The 26,713-nt window shown below is 44.2% G+C and overlaps 1 non-coding gene and 1 pseudogene across 1 annotated transcript; one reads left to right on the plus strand and one right to left on the minus strand.

Annotated features, from left to right (window-relative positions):
• Positions 1–288: 288 nt before the first annotated feature.
• LOC124799544 lies at positions 289–406 on the minus strand (annotated as a pseudogene).
• Positions 407–24,329: 23,923 nt separating this feature from the next.
• Trnaa-cgc lies at positions 24,330–24,402 on the plus strand. The gene has a single exon. It is a non-coding gene; the product is annotated as a tRNA-Ala (tRNA).
• Positions 24,403–26,713: the final 2,311 nt, after the last annotated feature.

Genomic DNA, 26,713 nt, shown 5'->3' on the forward strand with positions numbered 1-26,713 from the left:
TAGATATTAAAGTCCATGGCGGAGGACTTGGAAGAGCAGTTGAATGGAATAGACAGTGTCTTGAAAGGAGGATATACGAGCACTAAAGCACTCCGTCTTCAGGCCACAAGCGGCCCATCGGGACCATCCGACCGCCGTATCATCCTCGGTGAGGATGCGGATAGGAGGGCCATGTGGTCAGCACACCGCTCTCCCGGTCGTTATGATGGTTTTCTTTGACCGGAGCCGCTACTATCCGGTCGAGTAGCTCCTCAATTGACATCACGAGGCTGAGTGCACCCCGAAAAATGGCAACAGCGCATGGCGGCCCGGATGGTCACCCATCCAAATGCCGGCCACGCCCGACAGCGCTTAACTTCGGTGATCTGACGGGTACCGGTGTATCCACTGCGGCAAGGCCGTTGCCCGGATATAAGATGAACATCAACAAAAGCAAAGCAAGGATAATGGAATGTAGTCTAATTAAGTCGGGTGATGCTGAGGGAATTAGATTAGGAAATGAGACACTTCAAGTAGTAAAGGAGTTTTGCTATTTGGGGAGCAAAATAACTGATGATGGTCGAAGTAGAGAGGATATAAAATGTAGACTGGTAATGGCAAGGAAAGCATTTCTGAAGAAGAGAAATATGTTAACATCGAGTATAAATTTGTCAGGAAGTCATTTCTGAAAGTATTTGTATGGAGTGTAGCCATGTATGGAAGAGAAACACGGACGATAAATAGTTTGGACAAGAAGAGAATAGAAGCTTTCGAAATGTGGTGCTACAGAAGAATGCTGAAGATTAGATGGGTAGATCACATAACTAATGAGGAGGTATTGAATAGAATTGGGGAGAAGAGGAGTTTGTGGCACCACTTGACAAGAAGAAGGGACCGGTTGGTAGGACATGTTCTGAGGCATCAAGGGATCACAAATTTAGCATTGGAGGGCAGCGTGGAGGGTAAAAATCGTAGAGAGAGACGAAGAGATGAATACACTAAGCAGATTCAGAAGGATGTAGGTTGCAGTAAGTACTGGGAGATGAAGAAGCTTTCACAGGATAGGGTAGCATGGAGAGCTGCATCAAACCAGTCTCAGGACTGAAGACAACAACAACAATAACAACATTGGCGATAAAAATTGGAATTTGCGTGCAATATGTAATTAGAAACAAGACGACGCTCGTTTTCCATTAAAATGATGATTTTAATTTTAAAACATAATAATTCATCGGAAAATTTCAGCTGTAAGCTTGTGAAAACATTATAACAACTTGTTTCTCACCTGTTTTTAGCGGTATCAAACGCACGTGTGTCATTGCGGAGCAGGAAGCAGAGTCAGCCATTTTCACACTACGTATTAACAGCTCTACAATCAGAGTACAACAGTACAGAGACTGCGACTGTACGCGATTTTTAAAATAAAAGCTACATTGCTATTGCGTGTTAAAGAGAAAAAGTTGATGGCTGTTAATACAACAACTTAAAGTTTCATTTGCAGCAACATAGTAACAAGATATCTAATGCATAAGCAGGACCTACATCCGAAAGTGTAACCGTACCAGTGTGTTCCCTCTTTGTTATTTCCCACTTTTCCAGTACTCCTTCATCTTCTATCCATCCTGTCCTTTCCATTCTTCTGTCCTTGTTCCCCACGATTTCGTATTTATTCTGCCTTGAAAGCCTTTCTGATTTTAGTATCTTTGCTTAAGGAAGTTTCTTTCTGTTGCTCGAATAGCCTACGGGAATGCTGCCAAGTGAAGTTGAACCGTCTCTGTGGAGTCGTTTCATAAGACACCTGTTTCACTGAATTCTGTGCATCCCATTCTGTCGATCACCTGAATGCGGTTTAATTTATTAATTCTCGCAGAAAGACTGAGCAATCAAACTAAGGCTTATTAAATGATATTATGTTTGATTCTTTTGTGTTCCATAGGAAATCATGACCTGTATTTATAACGTTTTTCTCTTCGCCCTACTCTATGTGTGCGTGAATGTCACTGAATGAATGTTTTTACGTGTGATTTCGGGTTTCTTTTGTGGGGGTCGCCGAGTCAGTTGCCGTCTGCTAGGAGCAGGTGATGTTTGCTTCTCGTTTGGAGGGTAGCACAGGATGACCAACTTAGGATCCCAGTACCTGGTCAGAGAAGTTTACCCCTTTTAGTCTGAGGTTGGTTTGTCTGTCAGGTTGGTGGCGGAAGCCTGCCTCTCTGGTAGCTTCCGTTGCACCGGTAGTTAGGCGAAGCTACATGGAGAAAGGACACTCTGCAGCTAGCGGTTATGAGTAAAGTTCGTAGCTCCTAGAGAAAGTTTCTGCTGATAGGAAGTGGATCGAATTAGAACTTCCCTATGTTAAATTCATAGCATATTTAAGTACTCCAGCTTAACTGAAGCATCTGTGGTTTTGTATTTTCGGAATGTGGCATAATTATTTTGTTCAAAATCGGCGATGATGATTGTTGAAATTAAAAGTGTGGAAGTTGCTTTGTTCCTTTCGGACAGTCGTGGGTATGTAGATGGAATGACTGAATTATTGTGTTCCATTTCCCTTTTGTGTGTTTTTCCTTTTTAATTGCGCGATTCTAAAACTTTTTGCGAATTATTTACTTAAACTTTTTTATTCAGGCACCAGTCATGTGTATTCATAGGATGAGCATCAAATTCAGCAATGAAATAAATGTGCTACGTAAAAGACAAACTCTGCGTCCTTTACCTTTCTCACTGATGTCAGTTTTCAAATTAATGTTCTATTCCCTGATTTTTTTAAGTTAATCTGCTTGCTTGTGATGAACAAAAATGGGAGGAAAAATCAAAGTGAACGGTGTACTGTTTCAAAATTAAGAAATTATCACATCCAATTAAACAAGCTCATTGATATATACATACAATGCTGTTCATCTTCTTAGTTTCTTTAAATATATTGCATTCTTATAATTAAATACTTAATTAAATTAAACTGATAATTTCCAGTTTGGTTTTTTCTTAATGGTTGGGAAGGACTTGGGCTGGTGGCGACCCTGTAATTTTTAAATTTGTAGTGACCTTGTGAGGTGCCTTAACCAGAAATTGCACAAAAGGATTACATCTCCACTATTCTTAGTACGTAATGTATGTCGAGCCTTGGCTAGGATCCGTTTGCAGTTCTACATACACACTTTACAAAATCTTACACACCCGCCGATATTTCGGACAGGTGCACGTCCTGTCATTTACGAGGCACAAATACAGCAAGGAAACTCTGTGCAGGGGAATTTAAAACCTCGATACGCAGAGCATTTCTGAAAAGATACACACACACACACACACACACACACACACACTGTAAATAGTAGCGCCCTCACACAGCCAAAGATGAGCGAGTCCATCTCTGTAACACTACGGAGATTCTGCAGACCACTTCCAGCTATTGGGATAATACTTGAGCCGTCTCAGCTCGTATCGATTTCACTTCCAGGCGCCTTCCACCGCTTAGTTCCTCCTCTGGCCGTTCGGTGGCGCTGCCGCCGCGCCGCGGCCGATGGGCCTAATTTTCACGGCGTGCGAGTCTCATTTGGACAGCGCTGGGAGGAAGTTGGGGCTCAGAGCTGAAGCGGTAGGGATGACGGTTGTCTGGTTGTGCGGGAAGTGACTAAAGACTGCGTTCTGCGAGAGGCTGATGGCTATTGGCTTTCTGTCGAAAGCGTCTTGCCGCCGCCGCCCGTTGTGTTGCCCTCCGTCGAAGTGACCAAGTTATAAGCTGGCTATTCACTTGCAACCTTTTCCCTTTCCTGCGATTTCATCGGAAACGACCGTTTGTTGGTCGATCGGTCGTCTCAGCGGACGACGTGTATTGGGTCTTTTGGCCGCTTCTGGGTTCTGTCTCTGTGCCCCTGATTACTTGCAGTGCATTCCTGTAGCTTCACAGTGACTGGTACTTGTCTTGAGTTGCTTGTGGTACATTTTTTTTTTTTTTTTGGTGGATCAGTGAGGAAGTTCAACTAATAGGAGTCCTACTGGGATAGACAAGGCAATTATTGCGCTTATACTCTGTTCATCATAAGAATAAACCTGATGTAAACAAACACAAACGCCGCGCAGGATTAGCCGAGCGGTCTAGGCGCTGCAGTCATGGACTGTGCGGCTGATCCCGGAGGAGGTTCGAGTCCTCCCTCGGGCATGGGTGTGTGTGTTTATCCTTAGGATAATTTAGGTTAAGTAGTGTGTAAGCTTAGGGACTGATGACCTTAGCAGTTAAGTCCCATAAGATTTCACACACCTTTGAACAAACACAAACGCGATGATTGGTCAGAAACCGTAGCGCACGTACCCAGGTGTTACGCTCTGGGAAGTAGGTGCTATTTATGTATTGTTACGTTGAAAGGGTACAGTACCGCCCAACATTGAAAATAGGTACGAAATTCTTGTCAGAACAACACATTTTTTGTGTAAAAGTAACTCAATTTCAACTAATACAGCGAAGCCGGATACCAGTGTGGGAAAGAATGACAATTTATTTATTTAATTGATCACATGTGCACTCCCTCAAAATAAATCCCTACATCCAGTTTGGTGAGATCTGTGAAAGGAATGAATGTATGGTCGTCTGCTAACCACAGATAGTGAATCGGAATATATGATCATCTTTGAGTCGATCCTTTGGCTACCTTTGGTGAGACCAAAGAGATGGAAGTTACCAGAGCTTTGAGCGTCTGAAATGTGGCTGACCAATAAGGTAGCAAGGTGCTTCTCCCACTTCGAGAGAGGTGCGAGAGAATCGGAATACGGCCATGTTTCAGCTACTCTGCCGCTGAACCTTCTGCTGTAAAGACCTGTTTTTTTTTTTTTTGTTGTGCTCCGTAATGAAAGAGTGGAGGCATGGTATGGATGTGGAATATTTAAGAGTAGTTAGAATTAATAATTTCTCTTTCACAGGACCTTTTGTGGGGAAAATTACAAAGTGAGGCAGGTAATTTTAAGGGGATTGTAGTAAACTAACGGTCACAATGAGCCCACGTGTAGTTATAAGTTGAGATACTTCCGTGAGCTTAAGCTGAAATATTTAAGAATTAATAGCGTGTGTACAATAAGCTGAAATATTTAAGAAATAGCGTGTGTATCATAAGTTGAAGTATTTAAGAAATATCATTCCGTGTGACGCTAAATTTAAACTCTGAGAATCAAGGTGAGTCGGCCGTTTTTCCAGCAACGCCACTTGGCTTGCATTGCACAGGAAGACGTGCGTTTATCTCCAGAGTTCACAGTAGGAAAGTAGAAATTACAAGGTGGGGCAGTGTCGTGTGAAAGTGGGATAAATATTGATTGAAGTGGGAAAGCGGAAAGTGATGAAGTTGTAACCGTTCTTTGTGTAATATTTCATATTGTTGTGTTGTGTATGTCTTGTAATTTGGGTATGTGTGTTTTGCATGGGAGTAGCAAGGTAGTTTCGAAAGATTTGTGGGTATGCCTGTTCCTTCTGTATCGCTCGATCTGGAGGAAAGTTTCGTGAGGATTATTGTGAGAGGCGAAGTGTGAGGTATAATAAAAGATCCACCATCCGATCCAGGGAGTGCACTGTTGCGGTAAATAGATTACGAGACCATAGTATAGAGATTCACTAACGTAAAGCCATGCCCACTGGGCGGAATTTCTCATGTGATTTTGTGTAGGTTGTAGAATTTGTGTGTTTAGGAATAAATCAAATAGTGAAAAGAAAGAGATTGGTGGCCTTTTTCATTAAATTGTATGTTATCGTAATGTCCCGAATTTATATAAAAGCCGTTAAATCAAAGGCAAAAGGTAAATGTGGTATTGCCAGTGCGTAGTGTACAGTCAGAGTTCTATAAATCACTGATAGTCAGATGCGTGTTTCCGTTGCGTATTATTCATACAGGAGGATAATTTGTAACTAAATAGTAAGATACGAGAATTCATGTTGCTCGATAAATTAAGGAAGATTCCACTCGCTTGGCAAACCACTCATCTTGCAGGCCTGACTGCTTGATGCCACAGTATGAGAAAGGCAAGTGGGTGCCTCTCAACGTTAACAGAAACTTCAATATATTCAAATGCATTGGCAGCTATCAACGTTCCTCTTAATCGCGCTTTAGTTACGTAGTTTTTCACCAACTGCGACATGGTCGCGTATACAATGATCCAATACTGTCAAATATTTTTTATTCCAGTCTTTGATCACAATATCAATTCTTTAGACGATGACCGGTTTCAGTCCGTAATGATCATTCTCAGATCTTTTTTACCCCATGTCCTAAGGTGATAAGGCCATAATGGCATCGTCAAAACATATAAATATAATCAGCACAGCATCGTCACAGATCTAAAATAAGGTGTAGAATAGGCTACATCGTCCACACAGTCATCATTGCAACTCAAATGATGACTGTGTGGACGATGTGGCCTATTCTACACCTTATTTTAGATCTATGTGACGATGCTGTGCTGATTACATTTAAATGTTTTGACCTTGCCATTATGACCTTCTCTTTAGGACATGGTGTAAAAAAAGATCTGAGGACTGTCATTACGGACTGAAACCGGTCATCGTCTAAAGAATTGATATTGTGATCAAAGACTGGAATAAAAAACATTTAGTTTTTATTTTTAAAATCGTGTATAGTCACAGCCTCTGTACTGTCCGCTCCCGGTAGCTGAGTGGTCAGCGCGACAGGATGTCAGTCCTAAGGGCCCAGGTTCGATTCTCGGTTGGGTCGGAGGTCTTCTCCGCTCAGGGACTGGGTGTTGTGTTTTCTTAATCATTTCATCCGCATCGACGTGCAAGTCGCCGAAGTGGCGTCAAATCGGCAGACTCACAACCGGCGCACGGTCTACCCGACTGGAGGCCCTAGTCAAACGACATCTACGTTTATTTTTACAGCCTCTGTACTGCTGTGTTCTGATTGCCGCCCTCTTAATACGCAGTATGAAAATGGCTGAGGCTGCTTCCTGTTTCCTAGTGAAAACATGCGCGTGGAACACTCTTAAAAAAGTGCCGAGGAGTAGGTTGTTCTTTGTTTGTCATAAGTTTATAGCTACTCGGCTTTGAAGTTTTCCGACGGACTGTATTAGATAGTTGTGACTCACGTGCACATGCGTGTAAAGTGGAACCGGTAGGCGGAAAAAAATGTATCGTTGTAGCTTAACAATTCGTTGCAGTAAGCAGTTCGCCGGTTCAAGCGTCGCTTGAGTCAATTTTGTTTTTCGTTCAGTTTGAATTACCTACATCCCGTAATTGTAAATATCATCGTCAATGAATAACGCACGTCTTCTTGTTTTTAATTACATACTGCACGCGAAATCCCTGGAATAACGCACGTCTTCTTGTTTTTAATTACATACTGCACGCGAAATCCCTGGCTCAATTTCAAATAAAAATTTTCAATTATCGATATTTTATGAAAGAATATTAATAAAGGTTGCTTAAATTATGAAATATAAGTTTAATTTTTAAGGCAAAACTGAAACACTACATGATATTTATTTGGACTATTTCCAGTGTTTTATACCACAGATGTAGATATGTGTCGTAGAAACATGAAAAATAATTTTCACAACATCGAGCACACCATAAAACGGGTGCATTTGCCATTGTGCCATTGCAATATGAACCCAACAGAACTGATCTGGAGCCAACTTACTGGATTTCACCTGAGAAATTACAAGACTGTTAAGCTGCGAGATGTACTGGAATTGACGCACGCATGTTTTTCGCATTTCACTGCCGAATGTTGGCGGGATATAGAAAAGAGGAGAAAATGTGGCGCCCGGGTGGCTTCGTGGATTGTTGTTGGTTGACTTCTTATCAACGTAGCAGATGACGCTTCAAGTACTGTAATATGTTTCTCGGATTCCAATAAAGGAGCTAAGAATTTACTAGACGACTGACCGTAATTAACACCTTCAGTGGCTTCAGTGTTCGAGAGTACGGTGAAATCCCTGCAGTATGCTTTTGCTTAGCTCATAGCTCTCAGAAAAATTATCTTGTGTTAAGTTATGAATTTTCATCAGACTTGTTTGTAATTAGAATACTATGTCAGGTGAGAACGAGAGCATTTTATACTTTCCGTCTCGTCACCTAAGAAGCGCGCGGCAGTGCTGGAGTTTTATGTTATTTCATTTTCTTTAAAAATTAAATTTCATTCGAAGCTATATTGTTTCTTTCTCCGTCTCTTTTTTACATTTGAACTGCAACTGCTCACAGAACTGCAGGTTGGAGCGCTGGTTGGCCAGTGCTGTCAAAGTTTAACGCGTCGGTGAAGCTGATGTTCCGCACATTATCACTCAGTCGATGTCCGTGTAACACAGCATAAAACGTATCCTTACCATCGTTCTTGATTGCACTCGTCACAGCTTGGCTTTCGCTCCACGTGCAACGAAATCCAATGACATTCAAGCAAACGCGGGGGAATACATGTAATGTTTACATCAGGTTTATTCTTATGAAGAACAGAGTATAGTTGTTGAATTGTTTTATAATTACGTTGGCCTTCCCTAGCCGCACGGGGGAGACGGCTATCATGTAGCAGACACTGTGGACTGTTGCAGTATTTGTATGTAGCGAAATTTTTGAATGAGCAGTCAGTCTTAACGCTGTCAGAGTACCGCGTTTGTGGAGGCAACTTGTTGTAGTTAATTTGGATTAATCTTGTTTAAATATTACCCTCTTGTATAAAAGTTTGTCAATTATTCAGAGTTTTGAGGATACACAATAGTTTTATTGTAGTTACCCCCCCATGAACCATGGACCTTGCCGTTGGTGGGGAGGCTCGCGTGCCTCAGCGATACAGATGGCCGTACCGTAGGTGCAACCACAACTGAGGGGTATCTGTTGCGAGGCCAGACAAACGTGTGGTTTCTGAAGAGGGGCAGCAGCCTTTCCAGTAGTTGCAGGGGCAACAGTCTGGATGATTGACTGATCTGGCCTTGTAACATTAACCAAAACGGCCTTGCTGTGCTGGTACTGCGAACGGCTGAAAGCAAGGGGAAACTACAGCCGTAATTTTTCCCGAGGACATGCAGCTTTACTGTATGATTAAATGATGATGGCGTCCTCTTGGGTAAAATATTCCGGAGGTAAAATAGTCCCCCATTCGGATCTCCGGGCGGGGACTACTCAAGAGGACGTCGCTATCAGGAGAAAGAAAACTGGCGTTCTACGGATCGGAGCGTGGAATGTCAGATCCGTTAATCGGGCAGGTAGATTAGAAAATCTAAAAAGGGAAATGGATAGGTTAAAGTTAGATATAGTGGGAATTAGTGAAGTTCGGTGGCAGGAGGAACAAGACTTTTGGTCAGGTAAATAGAGGGTTATAAATACAAAATCAAATAGGGGTAATGCAGGAGTAGGTTTAATAATGAATAAAAAAATTGGAGTGCGGGTTAGCTACTACAAACAGCATAGTGAACGCATTATTGTGGCCAAGATAGACACAAAGCCCATGCCTACTACAGTAGTACAAGTTTATATGCCAACTAGCTCTGCAGATGATGAAAAAATTGATGAAATGTATGACGAGATAAAAGAAATTATTCAGGTAGTGAAGGGAGACGAAAATTTAATAGTCATGGGTGACTGGAATTCGTCAGCAGGAAAAGGGAGAGAAGGAAACATAGTAGGTGAATATGGATTGGGGGGAAGAAATGAAAGAGGAAGCCGCCTTGTAGAATTTTGCACAGAGCATAACTTAATCATAGCAAATACTTGGTTCAAGAATCATAAAAGAAGGTTGTATACCTGGAAGAATCCTGGAGATACTAAAAGGTATCAGATAGATTATATAATGGTAAGACAGAGATTTAGGAACCAGGTTTTAAATTGTAAGACATTTCCAGGGGCAGACGTGGATTCTGACCACAATCTATTGGTTATGAACTGCAGATTGAAACTGAAGAAACTACAAAAAGGTGGGAATTTAAGGAGATGGGACCTGGATAAACTGAAAGAACCAGAAGTTGTAGAGAGTTTCAGGGAGAGCATAAGGGAACAATTGACAGGAATGGGGGAAAGAAATACAGTAGAAGAAGAATGGGTAGCTCTGAGGGATGAAGTAGTGAAGGCAGCAGAGGATCAAGTAGGTAAAAAGACGAGGGCTAGTAGAAATCCTTGGGTAACAGAAGAAATATTGAATTTAATTGATGAAAGGAGAAAATGTAAAAATGCAGTAAATGAAGCAGGCAAAAAGGAATACAAACGTCTCAAAAATGAGATCGACAGGAAGTGCAAAATGGCTAAGCAGGGATGGCTAGAGGACAAATGTAAGGATGCAGAGGCCTGTCTCACTAGGGGTAAGATATATACTGCCTTCAGGAAAATTAAAGAGACCTTTGGACAGAAGAGAACCACTTGTATGAATATCAAGAGCCCAGATGGCAACCCAGTTCTAAGCAAAGAAGGGAAGGCAGAAAGGTGGAAGGAGTATATAGAGGGTTTATACAAGGGCGATGTACTTGAGGACAATATTATGGAAATGGAAGAGGATGTAGATGAAGACGAAATGGGAGATAAGATACTGCGTGAAGAGTTTGACAGAGCACTGAAAGACCTGAGTCGAAACAAGGCCCCGGGAGTAGACAACATTCCATTAGAACTACTGATGGCCTTGGGAGAGCCAGTCCTGACAAAACTCTACCATCTGGTGAGCAAGATGTATGAGACAGGCGAAATACCCTCAGACTTCAAGAAGAATATAATAATTCCAATCCCAAAGAAAGCAGGTGTTGACAGATGTGAAAATTACCGAACTATCAGTTTAATAAGTCACAGCTGCAAAATACTAACTCGAATTCTTTACAGACGAATGGAAAAACTGATAGAAGCCGACTTCGGGGAAGATCAGTTTGGATTCCGTAGAAATGTTGGAACACGTGAGGCAATACTGACCTTACGACTTATCTTAGAAGAAAGATTAAGGAAAGGCAAACCTACGTTTCTAGCATTTGTAGACTTAGAGAAAGCTTTTGACAATGTTGATTGGAATACTCTCTTTCAAATTCTGAAGGTGGCAGGGCTAAAATACAGAGAGCGAAAGGCTATTTACAATTTGTACAGAAACCAGATGGCAGTTATAAGAGTCGAGAGGTATGAAGGGAAGCAGTGGTTGGGATGGGAGTGAGACAGGGTTGTAGACTATCCCCGATGTTATTCAATCTGTATATTGAGCAAGCAGTAAAGGAAACAAAAGAAAAATTCGGAGTAGGTATTAAAATTCATGGAGAAGAAGTAAAAACTTTGAGGTTTGCCGATGACATTGTAATTCTATCAGAGACAGCAAAGGACTTGGAAGAGCAGTTGAACGGAATGGACAGTGTCTTGAAAGGAGGATATAAGATGAACATCAACAAAAGCAAAACGAGGATAATGGAATGTAGTCAAATTAAATCGGGCGATGCTGAGGGAATTAGATTAGGAAATGAGACACTTAAAGTAGTAAAGAAGTTTTGCTATTTAGGGAGTAAAATAACTGATGATGGTCGAAGTAGAGATGATATAAAATGTAGACTGGCAATGGCAAGGAAATCGTTTCTGAAGAAGAGAAATTTGTTAACATCGAGTATAGATTTAAGTGTCAGGAAGTCGTTTCTGAAAGTATTTGTATGGAGTGTAGCCATGTATGGAAGTGAAACATGGACGATAACCAGTTTAGACAAGAATAGAACAGAAGCTTTCGAAATGTGGTGCTACAGAAGAATGCTGAAGATTAGATGGGTAGATCACATAACTAATGAGGAAGTATTGAATAGGATTGGGGAGAAGAGGAGTTTGTGGCACAACTTGACAAGAAGAAGGGACCGGTTGGTAGGACATGTTCTGAGGCGTCAAGGGATCACAAATTTAGCATTGGAGGGCAGCGTGGAGGGTAAAAATCGTAGAGGGAGACCAAGAGATGAATACACTAATCAGATTCAGAAGGATGTAGGTTGCAGTAGGTACTGGGAGATGAAGAGGCTTGCACATGATAGAGTAGCATGGAGAGCTGCATCAAACCAGTCTCAGGACTGAAGACCACAACAACAACAACCTTTGATTATGCCTTGGGCTTAAGTGTTACAAACTTAAGTATTTGTATTTTTTAAAGAAGGGGAACAAGTTCGCAGAAGGTTAAAGTAGTGAATTATTTTTGTATTTCACTAACACTAATGCCAGGTTGTCAGTTTTGCAGGCTGGCCTAGTTAGCTATATTAGCTATATTATATGCTCGTGGTTGACATTCGAATTTATTTAATACCTTCAGCTGCTGACGGGCGTTGATATATATCAACGGAGACAGGTGAAAATGTGTGCCCCGACCTGGACTCGAACCAACACCGTCTCAAAGGAAGGCCTCGGCGCTTGTTCGTGACGTCACGTCAGCTAGGCACGGCGAACGCCAGGTCTGTTGCAGGCATACTCATGGTCGTGTCTCCCTCTCTGACACAGGAAAATGTGAAACTATTGGCGGTAGGTGACCAACACACATTGTTCTGAGAGATTTCTGCAATCAATTAATTGTGCAATTCATTACACTTCTAAAAAAGTAGTGTAAACCTGAACTTCAATTTCCACCTGTTTTACGGATTGACATACAAAAACAACTTCATGGTCCAGCAGCAACAGAATTCGTGCTTCTTTACCTTATTTGTAAATCTGAGGAAGTTAAGTTTGTATTGGGTTGCTTTTACAAGAAACTGTGAACATATTGGTGCTCTTCTTTAGGTATCTTGGTTGACTATGGGGTGAGGAGCACTGAGTGTTAATGAAATATCTTGCGATTGTACACGTTGGGGAGGAGGTGGAGGACAGAAGAAGAGGCAAAAGAGAGATACTTGTTTCATCAAATAATTTTTTTATCTTATACAGTTTCTCCTTTCAGTTGCAAGAGGTGAATATTTATCTTTTCTAATGCGCATGTTCAAAAAAGTTTAAGCTCAGCAGTATTTTCGATGTATGAAGCTATTTTGTTTCTTGTTTAGAATTCCTTTTGTTGAAAACTACTGTAATCTAATGACTTGCAACAGTTGGACATTTACACATGTAAATTAGTTAACATTTCCAGTGACGATGTCAAACGAAAATAAATAAATAAATAAAACGAGTTAATTGTAAGGGGTTCGGGTAAGTTTCGATAGCAAAATGGATCGAGTAAATATAGTTACTTGAATGTAAAATTTCCGAAGCTTGCAACGGGACAAAGCATCTTCTCATATTGAACTAAGTTTATTCCGACAGGATTCAGTAATGTAGAACTATGATCTTAATTTGTAGCTTTACGATAGTAAGAAAATCTTTGATCTAAATAAAACTGCAGAGCCGGCCGCGATGGTCTAGCGGTTCTAGGCGCTCAGTCCGGAACCGCGCGACTGCTACGGTCGCAGGTTCGAATCCTGCCTCGTGCATGGATGTGTGTGATGTCCTTAGGTTAGTTAGTTTTAAGTAGTTCTGAGTTCTAGGGGACTGATGACCACAGATGTTAAGTCCCATAGTGCTCAGAGCCATTTGAACCATTTGAAAACTGCAGAATCCAAAACAATACCAAACATTTTGTCCAAAAAGAAGAGATTTATAGTGATAAGCACGCCCAAGCGTTTCTGCCTGTAACAGACCTGGCGTTCGCCGTGCCTGGCTGACGTGACGTCACAAACAAGCGCCGAGGCCTTCCTTTGAGTCGGTGTTGCTCGAACCTGGGATCTCCTGCTTATATGGCAGGCACTCTATCCATCTGAGCCACCGTGGACACAGAGGATAGCGCGACTGCAGGCAACTATCTCGCTCACGTTTCCCGCGAAACACACATTATTACCTCGTATGTCCACACACTACATTCGTAGTGTCCCAGCCCAACACACTCTACTCGTGGAAGACATTCTTACCAAGTACCGTAAGAGTTCGTGGAATATGTGTGCATCCGCACAGGTCATGGCCGGTATTGCCAGAACTATACAGCGTGTTACAAAAAGGTACGGCCAAACTTCCAGGAAACATTTCTCACACACAAATAAAGAAAAGATGTTATGTGGACATGTGTCCGGTAACGCTTAATTTCCATGTTAGAGCTCACTTTAGTTTCGTCCACCTACGCTCAATGGAGCACGTTATGATTTCATACGGGATAATCTACCTGTGCTGCTGGAACATGTGCCTTTACAAGTACGGCACAATATGTGGTTCATGCACGATGGAGCTCCTGCACATTTCAGTCGAAGTGTTCGTACGCTTCTCAACAACAGATTCGGTGACCGATGGATTGGTAGAGGCGGACCAATTCCATGGCCTCCACGCTCTCCTGACCTCAACCCTCTTGACTTTTATTTATGTGGGCATTTGAAAGCTCTTGTCTACGCAACCCCGGTACCAAATTTAGAGACTCTTCGTGCTCGTATTGTGGACGACTGTGATACAATACGCCATTCTCCAGGGCTGCATCAGCGCATATGCGACTCCATGCGACGGAGGGTGGATGCATGTATCCTCGCTAACGGAGGACATTTTGAACATTTTCTGTCACAAAGTGAAGTCACGCTGGTACGTTCTGTTGCTGTGTGTTTCCATTCCATGATTAATGTTATTTGAAGAGAAGTAATAAAATGAGCTCTAACATGGAAAGTAAGCGTTTCTGGACACATGTCCACATAACATATTTTATTTCTTTGTGTGTGAGGAATGTTTCTGAAAGTTTGGGCGTACCTTTTTGTAACACCCTGTACACTTACATGGATATGGTGTCTGTTCTTTCGGACATGTCCGAAAGAACACACACCATATAAGCGTACAGCTCTTGGTTGTCCGACTCGCCAACAAACTGTTCCGGATTGCCTCGCTAGCCGGTTGACTTGATGACGGGAGAGCAAGCGGACGCCGTTCTGGCCGGAGGTCGGTATTGGAACCTCACAGGCACCGCTATTCCGTGCCGCGTTGCTGTTGCGGGCCGTCGCTCACTCAAATTAAGTTCTTATGTCTACTGCGAAGCTCTGTACCGGGGATCTTCTTAATTCTTCGATCCTCGTTACATTTGCTCTTGCCTGCCTTTCACTCCCCTCCCGGAATCAAGCATCAAAATTGTGCAAATAAGAACGTTTCAAGCCATCAGACAGTTCCTAATTTTCCCCCCAGGGGATCCACAACTCTTTTGTGGCTACGTGCGTAGCGAGCACGGGACCCCGAGCTAATGTGGCCTTCCTTCCTTTCCGGGCTGCATACCTTCCCTTTCCGCATCCTTCCCCATCCCCCATCTTCGCCCCCCCTCCCCCTCACTTTTGGCTCTTTCCTTCCCTTTCTCCCCCTCTGGGAGTATGGTTTGTGCCTACGTCCGGAGACGGACGCTTGTAAATGTACCGCATTCTTGCCCTTCCTTGCTTGTATGTCTTCATCCTTCCTTTGTCCTTCTCTTTTCCTTACCTCTTCTCTTTACCCTTTTCTTCGCTGCGGCGTTTGAGACCTCTCTTCTTTCCTTTCCCTTTCTCTTTCTTCCTCCCTGTGCGTGTCTGAAGGCCGACCCACGCACTTCCATGTGTAGCCGGTGACGGGGTAACGCGTAATTCCCCGCCCCGGGTAGACAGGTAGGACACGTACGTACCCCCTGGTAACGGCCAGGCCCAGGAAGGGGTGATTACCCGGGCTGATACCTTCCGAAAGTGCCGATTGGTCCCTCCGTCCGTTTGTCGGGAGGTGTGACCTGAGGTGTGAACAATCACCTAAGGCGGGAGTGCCCTCAGAGAGGGCCCCCACAAGGGAGGAGCGCGCCATCGGAGACGCCGGTAATCATGGGGGATTCTTCCGCAATGGTTTCCTCATCTCCCACTATGTCTGCTCACAAGCGTAAGTTTACTGAGTCTCAGCCACAGTCAGTTCTTCTATCGTTGCCACAGTTCCTTGTTGTTTCTCGGTCTGACGAAGGTCACGACTTCTCCACGGTCAACCCTTTCATTATTCAGAAAGGTGTCGACGCAATTGCAGGTCCTGTAAAGTCTTGTTCCAGATTACGGAATGGCAACCTGTTGTTAGAAACAGTCAGTGCCCTCCAGGCACAAAAATTGCTGCGTACCTCACTACTACACACCTTCCCTGTCTGGGTGGAACCGCACCGTACTTTAAATTCCTCGTGTGGAGTCGTTTATACTCGCTCCCTCGATGGATTGTCTGACGAAGAAATTCAACACCACCTGTCTGACCAGGGCGTAACGGCTGTTCATAGGGTTATGAAAAGGGTTGTCACGAACATCATTCCAACCCGCACTGTCTTCCTGACATTTGACAAAGTTCAACTTCCATCGAAAATCAAAGCAGGCTATGAGATAATTTCCGTTCGCCCTTATGTCCCAAACCCTACGCGTTGCTATCGATGTCAGCGGTTCAATCACACCAGCCAGTCCTGTTCCAATCCGGCCAAATGTGTTACGTGTGGCAAGGATGCCCATGAGGGTGCTTGTCCACCTCCATCCCCTCGCTGCATCAACTGTATGGGTGACCACGCTGCTTCCTCTCGAGATTGTCCCATTTTTAAGGACGAAAAGCTCATCCAGGAAATTAGAGTAAAGGAAAAGGTGTCGACCTTTGCTGCTCGAAAATTATTCGCCAGTCGACAGCCCACCGTGCCTCAGAAAGGAAAATACAGCACTGTCCTTGCTTCTCCTCGGCCAACAAAGGAGGCAGCCATGCAGACTTGCGACCTCAACTTTAGTGCCACGGTCGTCAGATCGGCCAGCGCAAAGATCGCCCGTTCAACCTCACCACTTTTGCCTGCCCACTCTCTGGCCCACCCTTCGTCAAGTTCTGCTAAATCTCGAGCCCAAAAGTCAGACACCAAGACTTCGAAAAAAGAGCATACTCGTGAAGAGTTTTTACGTACGGCAATTTCCCAACCATCTGTTCCTCCTTCCTCTAAACATCATACTTCCAAGAAGGCCACAAAGAAACCCAGTTCCTCTCCTTCTCCGCCAAGGCGTGTCCCATCTACAGCACCACCTGGCGGAAATCGCCCTTGGCCGTCTTCTGTGTCGCCGAGGCGCACTACTGGCGGCCGATCAACCGGCCGATCGCTGGTGGCAGGAGCTGCTCCTGACCAACCTATGGATCAGGATCTTCTGCCTTCGGCTGAATGCCATTCCATGCTGTCGGTCGCAAGCTCAGAGCAGTCGTTGAGTTGACAGCGACCTTGGTCACATTCCTCCATTTTCTGTTCACCCTATGTCCATTATCCACTGGAATATCCGCGGTATTCGAGCCAATCGGGAAGAATTGCCGATCCTCTTACGATCCTACTCGCCGGTCATATTCGGTCTTCAGGAAACAAAGCTGCGTCCCCATGACCGCTTTGTTCTCCCTCATTTTCAGTCTGTCCAATATGATCTCCCCTCTGTTGAAGGCACTCCAGCGCATGGAGGACTCATGATTCTTCTCCATGTAACTCTTCATTATCACCCAATCCATTTAAACACTTCCTTCCAAGCTGTCGCCGTCCGTCTTCCCCTTTCCGGATACACGTTCTCTCTTTGTACTGTATACATTCCATCGTCCACACCAATGGCACGAGCTGATCTCCTTCATCTTCTTGGTCAGCTTCCACCCCCATATTTGCTGGTTGGCGACTTCAATGCCCACCGCCCACTTTGGGGATCTCCACATCCTTGTCCACGTGGCTCACTATTGCTAGACGTCTTCCACCAAGCAGAGCTAGTTTGCCTCAACACTGGGGTCCCTACATTTTTGTCTGCCTCCACGACAAATTTATCTCATTTGGACATTGCGGTCGGTACTGTTCCGCTAGCTCGGCGCTTCGAATGGTTCGCCCTTGATGATACACATTCGAGTGACCACTTTCCATGTGTCCTTAGACTGCAGCCTCAACTGCCATATATGCGCCCGCGACGCTGGAGGTTTGCCCAAGCCGATTGGACACTTTTTTAGTCTCTAGCGACATTCGATGACCGTCCCTTTCCTAGCGTCGACGATGGGGTCACACATATTACCGACGTTATTCTTACAGCTGCGGAACGTTCAATACCACGCACCTCCGAATTGCCCCGGCGCCCCCCAGTTCCTTGGTGGAACGAGGCATGCCGTGATGCAATACGTGAGCGGCGACGTGCTCTCCGCGTTTTCCGCCACCATCCTACTTTGGCCAACTGTATCCGCTATAAGCAGTTCCGAGCGCGATGCCGTCGTGTCATCCGCGATAGCAAGAAGGCAAGCTGGAAATTCTTTATTAGCTCATTTAACACCTTCACTCCCTCCTCGGAAGTTTGGAGTCGGCTTCGACGGTTCTCAGGCGCGCCTTGTTTCTCCCCGGTCTCTGGGCTCACTGTCGCGCATGACACATTAGTGGACCCCGTCGCAATTTCTAACTCGTTGGGTCAGCACTTTGCTGAGATTTCGAGCTCTTCAAATTACCCGCCAGCGTTTCTACCGAAGAAACGTGCAGCGGAAGTGCAAACTCTTGCTTTCTCCTCTCAAAATCGCGAAAGCTACAATACTGTTTTCTCCTTGCAGGAACTCCAACATGCACTCTCTTCTTCTCGCTCCTCCGCCCCAGGACCGGATGGTATCCACGTCCAAATGTTGCTGCATTTATCAACCCATAGTCTGCGTTACCTCCTTCGCCTTTGTAATCGAATTTGGACCGACAGTACTTTTCCCAGACGATGGCGGGAAGCTATCGTCGTTCCTGTTCCGAAACCTGGAAAGGACAAACATCTTCCCTCTAGCTATCGCCCCATTTCTCTCACGAGTAGTGTCTGTAAGGTTTTGGAGCGTATGGTGAATTACCGTTTAGCGTGGTGGCTGGAATCCCGCAGTCTTTTAACACCTGCCCAATGCGGATTCCGAAAGCATCGTTCTGCAGTTGACCATCTTGTTGCTCTCTCCACTTATATCATGAACAATTTTCTCCGGAAACGCCTAACAGTAGCAATATTTTTTGATCTGGAGAGAGCATACGATACCTGTTCGAGGACAGGCATCCTCCGCACACTGTTCTCTTGGGGCTTTCGAGGTCGGATGCCCCTTTTTCTTCGCGAATTTATGGCAGAGCGCACATTTAGGGTGCGGGTGAACACTACCTTCTCCCGTACTTTCTCCCAAGAAAACGGGGTACCCCAGGTCTCCGTGCTGAGTGTTGTACTGTTTGCCATTGCCATCAATCCAATTATGGATTGTCTCCTTCCTGATGTCTCGGGCTCCCTCTTTGTGGACGATTTTGCGATCTACTACAGCTCTCAACGGACCATCCTTCTTGAACGACGTCTTCAGGGATGTCTCGATCGCCTCCACTCTTGGAGCATCGAAACCGGCTTCCGTTTTTCTCCCAGTAAGACCGTTTGTGTTAATTTTTGGCGACGAAAGGAGTTTCTTCCGCCCTCCTTACATCTAGGTCCTGTCAACCTTCCGTTTTCAGACGTCGCTAATTTCTTGGGTCTTATGTTTGACAGAAAACTGTGCTGGTCCTCCCACGTTTCCTATCTTTCGGCTCGCTGTCTGCGATCCCTCAACACCCTCCGTGTCCTGAATGGTACCTCCTGGGGAGCGGACCGAGTGGTCCTTCTCCGCCTATATCGCACCTTAGTGGGCTCGAAATTGGACTATGGAAGCATAGTCTACTCCTCTGCTCGGCCGTCTATTCTTCGACGTCTCGACTCTATCCACCACCGTGGATTACGTTTAGTGTCTGGAGCTTTTTACACCAGCCCTGTGGAAAGCCTTTATGCTGAGACTACTGAACCTCCGCTGTCCAATCGGCGAGCAGTCCTTCTGAGTCGTTATGCTAGCCATCTGTCTTCCATGCCTGCTAATCCAGCCCATGACATTTTTTTCGACGCCTCCTTTGATGTACGGTATGCAGGCCGCCCCTCCTCCCTTCTACCACCGGGAGTCCGCTTCCGTCAACTGTTCCATTCTCTTTCCTTCCGCTTTTCTAAAACCTTGTTGACAACTTGGGGTACAGCACCGCCTTGGCTCCGTCCCCGGATCTGCCTGCTCCGTGACCTTTGTCTATTTCCCAAGGATGGTACCCCTTCACTTGTTTATCGTCGGGCATTTGCTGCTCTATGTGCACAAATGACGGACGCCACATTTATTTACACCGACGGCTCGAAAACATCGTTAGGTGTAGGGAGTGCCTATATTGTTGGCGACACCCCAAATCACTTTCGGCTTCCAGACCAGTGTTCGGTTTATACTGCGGAGCTTTACGCTGTTCTCCAGGCTGTCCACTACATCCGCCGCCATCAGCGGATACAGTACGTTATCTGCTCAGATTCTCTCAGCTCTCTCCTCAGTCTCCAAGCTCTTTATCCTGTGCATCCTCTGGTCCACCGGATTCAGGACTGTCTGCGCTTGCTCCACCTGGGGGGCGTCTCGGTGGCGTTCCTCTGGCTCCCGGGACACGTTAGTATCTGTGGAAATGAGGCGGCCGATATAGCGGCCAAGGCTGCAGTCTCTCTTCCTCGGCCAGCTATTCAATCGATTCCCTTCGCCGATCTACGGAGCGTTTTATGTCGTCGTGTTGTTCTTTTATGGCACGCACATTGGTCGACACTTCCCCATAATAAATTGCGGGACGTGAAAGCTCTTCCTTGTGCTTGGACCTCTTCCTCCCGAACGCGTCGTCGGGAGGAGGTAATTTTAACTAGACTCCGGAAAGGGCACTGTCTTTTTAGCCATCGACATCTTTTAAGCGGCGATCATCCCCCCCCCCCCCCCCCTCTGTCCCCACTGCTCTCAGCTGTGGACGGTAAGACACCTTTTAATTGAGTGCTCCTATTTTAATCCGTTACGCTCCCGTCTACAGCTTTCGCCTGATATATCGTCGATTTTAGCAGATGACACGCGATCAGCCGACCGCGTTCTCAAGTTTATTAGTGCCAGTGAAATGACGTCAGTCATTTGAAGCTTTTTTTTGTGGACAACCAACCCCTTTCTTAGTGGATTTTTAAGCCTTCCTTCTGCTTTTAGTTTCTCCAATTTTATGACTTTCGTTCCCATTGCTGCTGGTTTTAAATTTCGGCTTTTTACTGTTTCCTAAGTCACGGACCGAGCACTAATGACCATAGAAGTTTTGCGCCCTAAAACCAAAACAAAAAAAAAGTTCCTAAATTTCCCCAAGTTAAACTCTATTGCAGGTTTATATACCAGGTGAAGCGGTATGAAATGAGCGTTTTTTTTGTGAAAATGAAACACTAATTTTGAATTGAAAAGTAAAAACATTTTATTCAAAGTACTGACAATTGCTTTCTATACATTTTGACCACCTTTCTGGCAATTTGTGGACACCACGCCAATAGAAATGTTCGTCTTTTGAAGCAAACCAGACACTCAATTTTCGACTACTTCGTAGGAATCGGTGTTCCTCAACCAATGCGTGTCCCTTTAATGAAAACAAATGGTAGTCGGAAGGGGCCAAGTCTGGTGAATACGGCGGGTGGGGTAGCAGCTCCCAGCCAAGTGTTTTGATTGTTTCCTGAACCAGGTTTGCTTTGTCGCAGGTGCATTGTCGTGTAAAAAAATTACTTTGCCACGTCTTCTGACCCATTCTGGTCGTTTTTCGATCAATGCATAGTTCAAATTGATCATTTGTTGCCCGTAGCGATTAGTATTCAATTTCACCGGGTTTTAGAAGCTCATGATACACACTTTTCAGATCCCACCAAACACAAAGCATTGTCTTGCCGAATCGATCTGGTTTTGCAGTCGATGTTGATGGTTGTCCCGGATTAACTAATGATTTTTCCCGTTTAGGATTCTTAAAATAAATCCATTTTTCATCGCCAGTAAAAATTCGATGCAAAATTCGACAAATGGTTTTTCGGTTTTCCATCTTTCATTAAATTCATGTGGCACCCATTTTCCACACTTCTGGATCCCTCCCATAGCTTTCAAACGGTCGGAAATTGTTTGTTGGGCAACATTTAGCATTGCTGCCATTTCCTTCTGACTCGAAGTATCATCTTCATCCAATATTGCTTGCAATTCGGCGTCTTCGAACTTTTTTGGTGGTCTTCCACGTTCATTTCTTACATCACAATCATTATTTCTGAACCATTGAAACCATCTTTTGCATGTTGCTTCTGATAGAGCATGATCACTTTATGCCTCGACAAGCATTCGATGTGACTCTGCAGCACTTTTTTTTCAAATGAAAACAAAAAATTAATGCTTTCCGAAAATCATCACTTTCTGGTACGAAATTCGACATTGTTAACACGATGAAAATATATGATGTTGTTTGTTCCATGACTTGATGTATACTAAATATCTTTGACAGATGTCATACCAACCAAACAAAAAAAATTAAGGCTCGTTCACAACAAATGTTCCCTATCGACACATTTGTATCTTAACGCTCATTTCATACCGGTACACCTGGTATATGGAATGGTTGCCAATTTACCAAACGTTTAAGCCCCTACAGGCCTGCTTGCTGTCATTGTTTTTACATTTTTTGTATTCCTGTTGGCCACCACCGGAGCCTAGTTGTTCAGAAGTGGGGCATTTATTGTTGTAAATTGTTTTGGAAGACGTGTAAAATATTTTGATCTATATTTGTTAGTGTTTTTTAATTTTTAAAAGAGAATATGTCTAACTCTTTTGGGACTCTGTAGATCTTGACCTTCTACATGTACATCAATACTTTGCAAGCCACTTGAGGGTGTGTGGCGGAGGGTCGCATCCGTGTTTGGCGACATCGTGGTGAACGCACATTGGAAGCGTGTATTCGTCATCGCCATACTGGCGTATCACCCGGCGTGATGGTATGTGGTGCCATTGGTTACACGTCTCGGTCACCTCTTGTTCGCATTGACGGCACTTTGAACAGTGGACGTTACATTTCAGATGTTACGACCCGTTGCTCTACCCTTCATTCGATCCCTGCGAAACCCTACATTTCAGCAGGATAACGCACAACCGCATGTTGCAGGTCCTGTACGGGCCCTTCTGGATACAGAAAATGTTCGACTGCTGCCCTGGCCAGATCTCTCACCAATTGAAAACGTGTGGTCAATGGTGGCCGAGCAACTGGCTCGCAACAATACGCCAGTCACTACTCTTGATGAACTGTGGTATCGTGTTGAAGCGACACGGGCAGCTGTACCTGTGCACGCCATTCAAGCTCTGTTTGACTGAATGCCCAGTCGTATCAAGGCCGTTATTACGGCCAGAGGTGGTTGTCCTGGGTACCGACTTCTCAGGATCTACGCACCCAAATTGCGTGAAAATGTAATCACATGTCAGTTCTAGAACATTTGTCCAATGAATACCCGTTTATCATCTACATTTCTTATTGGTGTAGCAATTTTAATGGCCAGAAGTGTAGATAGGTAGTTTCAGGGCAGTGGCATGAGAGCAGTCAGAAATCCAACACTGCGTAGGGCCCAAGTGAGGCTGTCGACCCTTATTCAGACTGATACTAAACGTGTAGGATGGCAGAAAATTAATTGCGGTCGCCCGATAAACTAATCGCGTAATTTGTCCTGCGCGTCGCACATCGCCGTAAGTGGGCGGGTTCTGGCCGCACAGCGGACACGAGAGTGATTTCTCGCGTTGCCACAGAAGCTACGGAAGACATATCGAAGGAACGTTTCACTGCGACTTCGACATCTCGGAAACATTTGAACAGCATGCACCCAAACATCCAGTTCACCTTCTAGCCAGAGGAAGAGGGAAGGCTGCCGTTTTTACATGTTTTGGTACAACGAAACTCAAATGAACGTCTCTGCCGCTTAGAGTACTGCAAGCCGACGCGTACCGGTTTACGTCTTGGCGCCCAGAGTTTCCACCACTCAATCGCGAAGCTTTAAATAACTGGTACACAGAGTAAAAACAGCGTCTGAAGTGGACCACTTGGAGTCCGAAATTTAGCATTGGAAGTATGTGTTCCGAAAGAACGGCTATGAGTCAGATGATATGAAATCAGCGTTCTCCAAGTAAAGAAAACGTCCAAATGTTGAACATTCACGTCATGAGCTGCCGATTGCATTCCTTTCCTTCGGGCGTTGCATCACGCAAAGTAGGCTGAGTCTTGCGAAGACGAGGTATCAGACCTGTTTTCCGACCTCGTAAGAAGACAAAGTAGACGCTACATCTACATCCATACTGCGCAAGCCACCTGACGGTGTGTGGCGGAGGGTACCTTGAGTACCTCTATCGGTTCTCCCTTCTATTCCACCCTCGTATTGTTCGTGGAAAGAAAGATTGTCGGTATGCCTCTGTGTCGGCTCTAATCACTCTTAATTTATCCTCGTGGTCTCTTCACGAGATATACGTAGGAGGGAGCAATATACTGCTTGACTCCTCGGTCAAGGTATGTTCTCGAAACTTTAACAAAAGCCCGTACCGAGCTACTGAGCGTCTCTTGCAGAGTCTTCCACTGGAGTTCATGTATCATCGACCGAGCGAGGTGGCGCAGTGGTTAGCACACTGGACTCGCATTCGGGAGGACGACGGTTCAAACCCGTCTCCCGCCATCCTGATTTAGGTTTTCAGTGATTTCCCTAAATCGTTTCAGGCAAATGCCGGGATGGTTCCTTTGAAAGGGCACGGCCGATTTCCTTCCCAATCCTTCCCTAGCCCGAGCTTGCGCTCCGTCTCTAATGACCTCGTTGTCGACGGGACGTTACACTAACCACCACCACCAGTGTCATCTCCGTAACGCTTTCGCGATTACTAAATGATCCTGTAACGAAGCGCGCTGATCTCCGTTGGATCTTCTCTATCTCTTCTATCAACCCTATGTGGTATGGATCCCACACCGGTGAGCAGTATTCAAGCAGTGGGCGAACAAGGGTACTGTAACCTACTTCCTTTGTTTTCGGACTGCATTTCCTTAGGATTCTTCCTTGTTATAATACTTAAAAATTTCAAAGAAAATTTCTAGCCCTTCTGGCGCTTGGTGAGTATTGACTTTGATCTTGTTGGAAATTTTTTAACAATTTTAAAGTAAATTATAAGACTTCTGTCGATTTGTGATTATGCATTGTTGTTAACTGACTTTTTGCTTCATTCCATTGCAAAGGAAAATTTTAAATGTATTCACGAAATGGTGTAAGATCTGGACTTCTCGATCAGCATCAACCGCGACTGCTCGGCCCTGGTCAAATTTTTGGCAGCACATTCCTATAGTTGCACTCGATCTTGCATTTGGACCATATAGCGCCAGAATATAACGGTCAGTCTGTGTGCATCTACTCGTTTTTCCCACCAAGAATCCTACTGTCCCCCGCATTTCTGTTTTGGAGTTTGGAGTAAGTTTCCAATTACGTGCTGTACCAAAGCGAACCCTGACGCACCCGTTATCTGTAACGCAGCAGAACTTTGTCTGCAGGGAATCCAGAACTTCTACTCCCTTCCGATAAAGCACCACCCTTGTTATGCAATGATCTGAGCTTGGAACAAGATATCCTACTTAACTCTCTGAAGTGCCAAGATACGCAGTTTTGTAGATTTTTGTCAAATTATATGGTTCCATTTTATTAATTCTTACATCTATTGCAGATTTCCTCAGACAATTCCTTTGTATAGTTCATCCAAGATATTTAAATTTACTAACACGCTATATTTTTACCTGTTTGAGTATTATGCGTTTTTCATGTCTCTAACTTTATCTAATATTGAGACCATTTGTAAGGGCTACACTTCCCAGAAGTTTTTTGTTTAGGGACTATTTCTGTCACGTTTTATGCAGGTATTGCAAAATCGTGTGCAAAAGCGAACCAGTTTACGTTAATTCCTTTTGATTTCCTTCCTTGAATTATTGGCTCATACATGTGATTTTTCAGCACCTCTAATATGATAAAAATAAATATTGATATACTTCAATTTTTTTCCATTTTAATCTAATACTTATATAGGTGTTGTATTTCATATTGGAATGTCGTGTTCCCAGTTTGACACGGCCTTGCCACGGGAAACACGAAAGAGGCCGAAGACGTCCGTCTTCTGGTCGGCTCCTGATCGTTCTCAGGAGGAGGCTAGTTTTTGATTAAGCAAAGGCTCCTATTATTAGCAAAAGAACAACCCGGATTTCCTTACGTAATCAGTATGAATTTAATTTCCTAAGGGACCTTTAACAATGAACAATTAAAAGTGCATTTGCAAATGAATCATTAATAAATGGGGCGTCTGAGAGTTGTATAGAAAACAAGGAACGGCCTTCTGTCTACGACCAGGATGCCGAAGTATTCTCTGCTGTAGTAGAGGCGGATTGACATTTATAAAAACATGGCATGGAGGTAAAAAAGGGAAAAGAATAGAATAAGAATTCTAGTAAACACTAAATATATTCAAATAATTCTCACAAGCAATTAGGGCTTATTTATAAACGGTATAACTTACACAAATAATTTTCTGACTACGTTGGTGGGATAAGATTTCAGTCTGTCTTGTGATCGCTTCTTGGTTCATCTCTATATCACAAATTACACTCATTATCATTCTTTCGATGCAATTCCTTCACTATTTAACACCTTCATAACAATAACTTGCCGATTTACAGTATCGAACATTAATTTTACTAATTAACTGTTGTCTGCACGCTGGCAAGACCGCTCATTTTTATGGCTCACAATCTACTTTTTACCCTTTCACATTACAAGAAGTGCGATAAAATCTGAAGATCTACATAAGTTTTTAGTCATCTTTTTTATTTAGATCGAAGCGGAACGCTCAGTTCAGCTTCTGTTAAAATGTTTCCCTGACTGCGCAGTCGATGTATTAGCGTTTGCGCTAGATGCGCGTCTTTACAGTTACGTGAATTATATAAACCAAACGTCTTTCAAA

This window comes from Schistocerca piceifrons, chromosome 5 (assembly GCF_021461385.2).
Source record: "Schistocerca piceifrons isolate TAMUIC-IGC-003096 chromosome 5, iqSchPice1.1, whole genome shotgun sequence".
Classification (NCBI taxonomy): Eukaryota; Metazoa; Arthropoda; class Insecta; order Orthoptera; family Acrididae; genus Schistocerca; species Schistocerca piceifrons.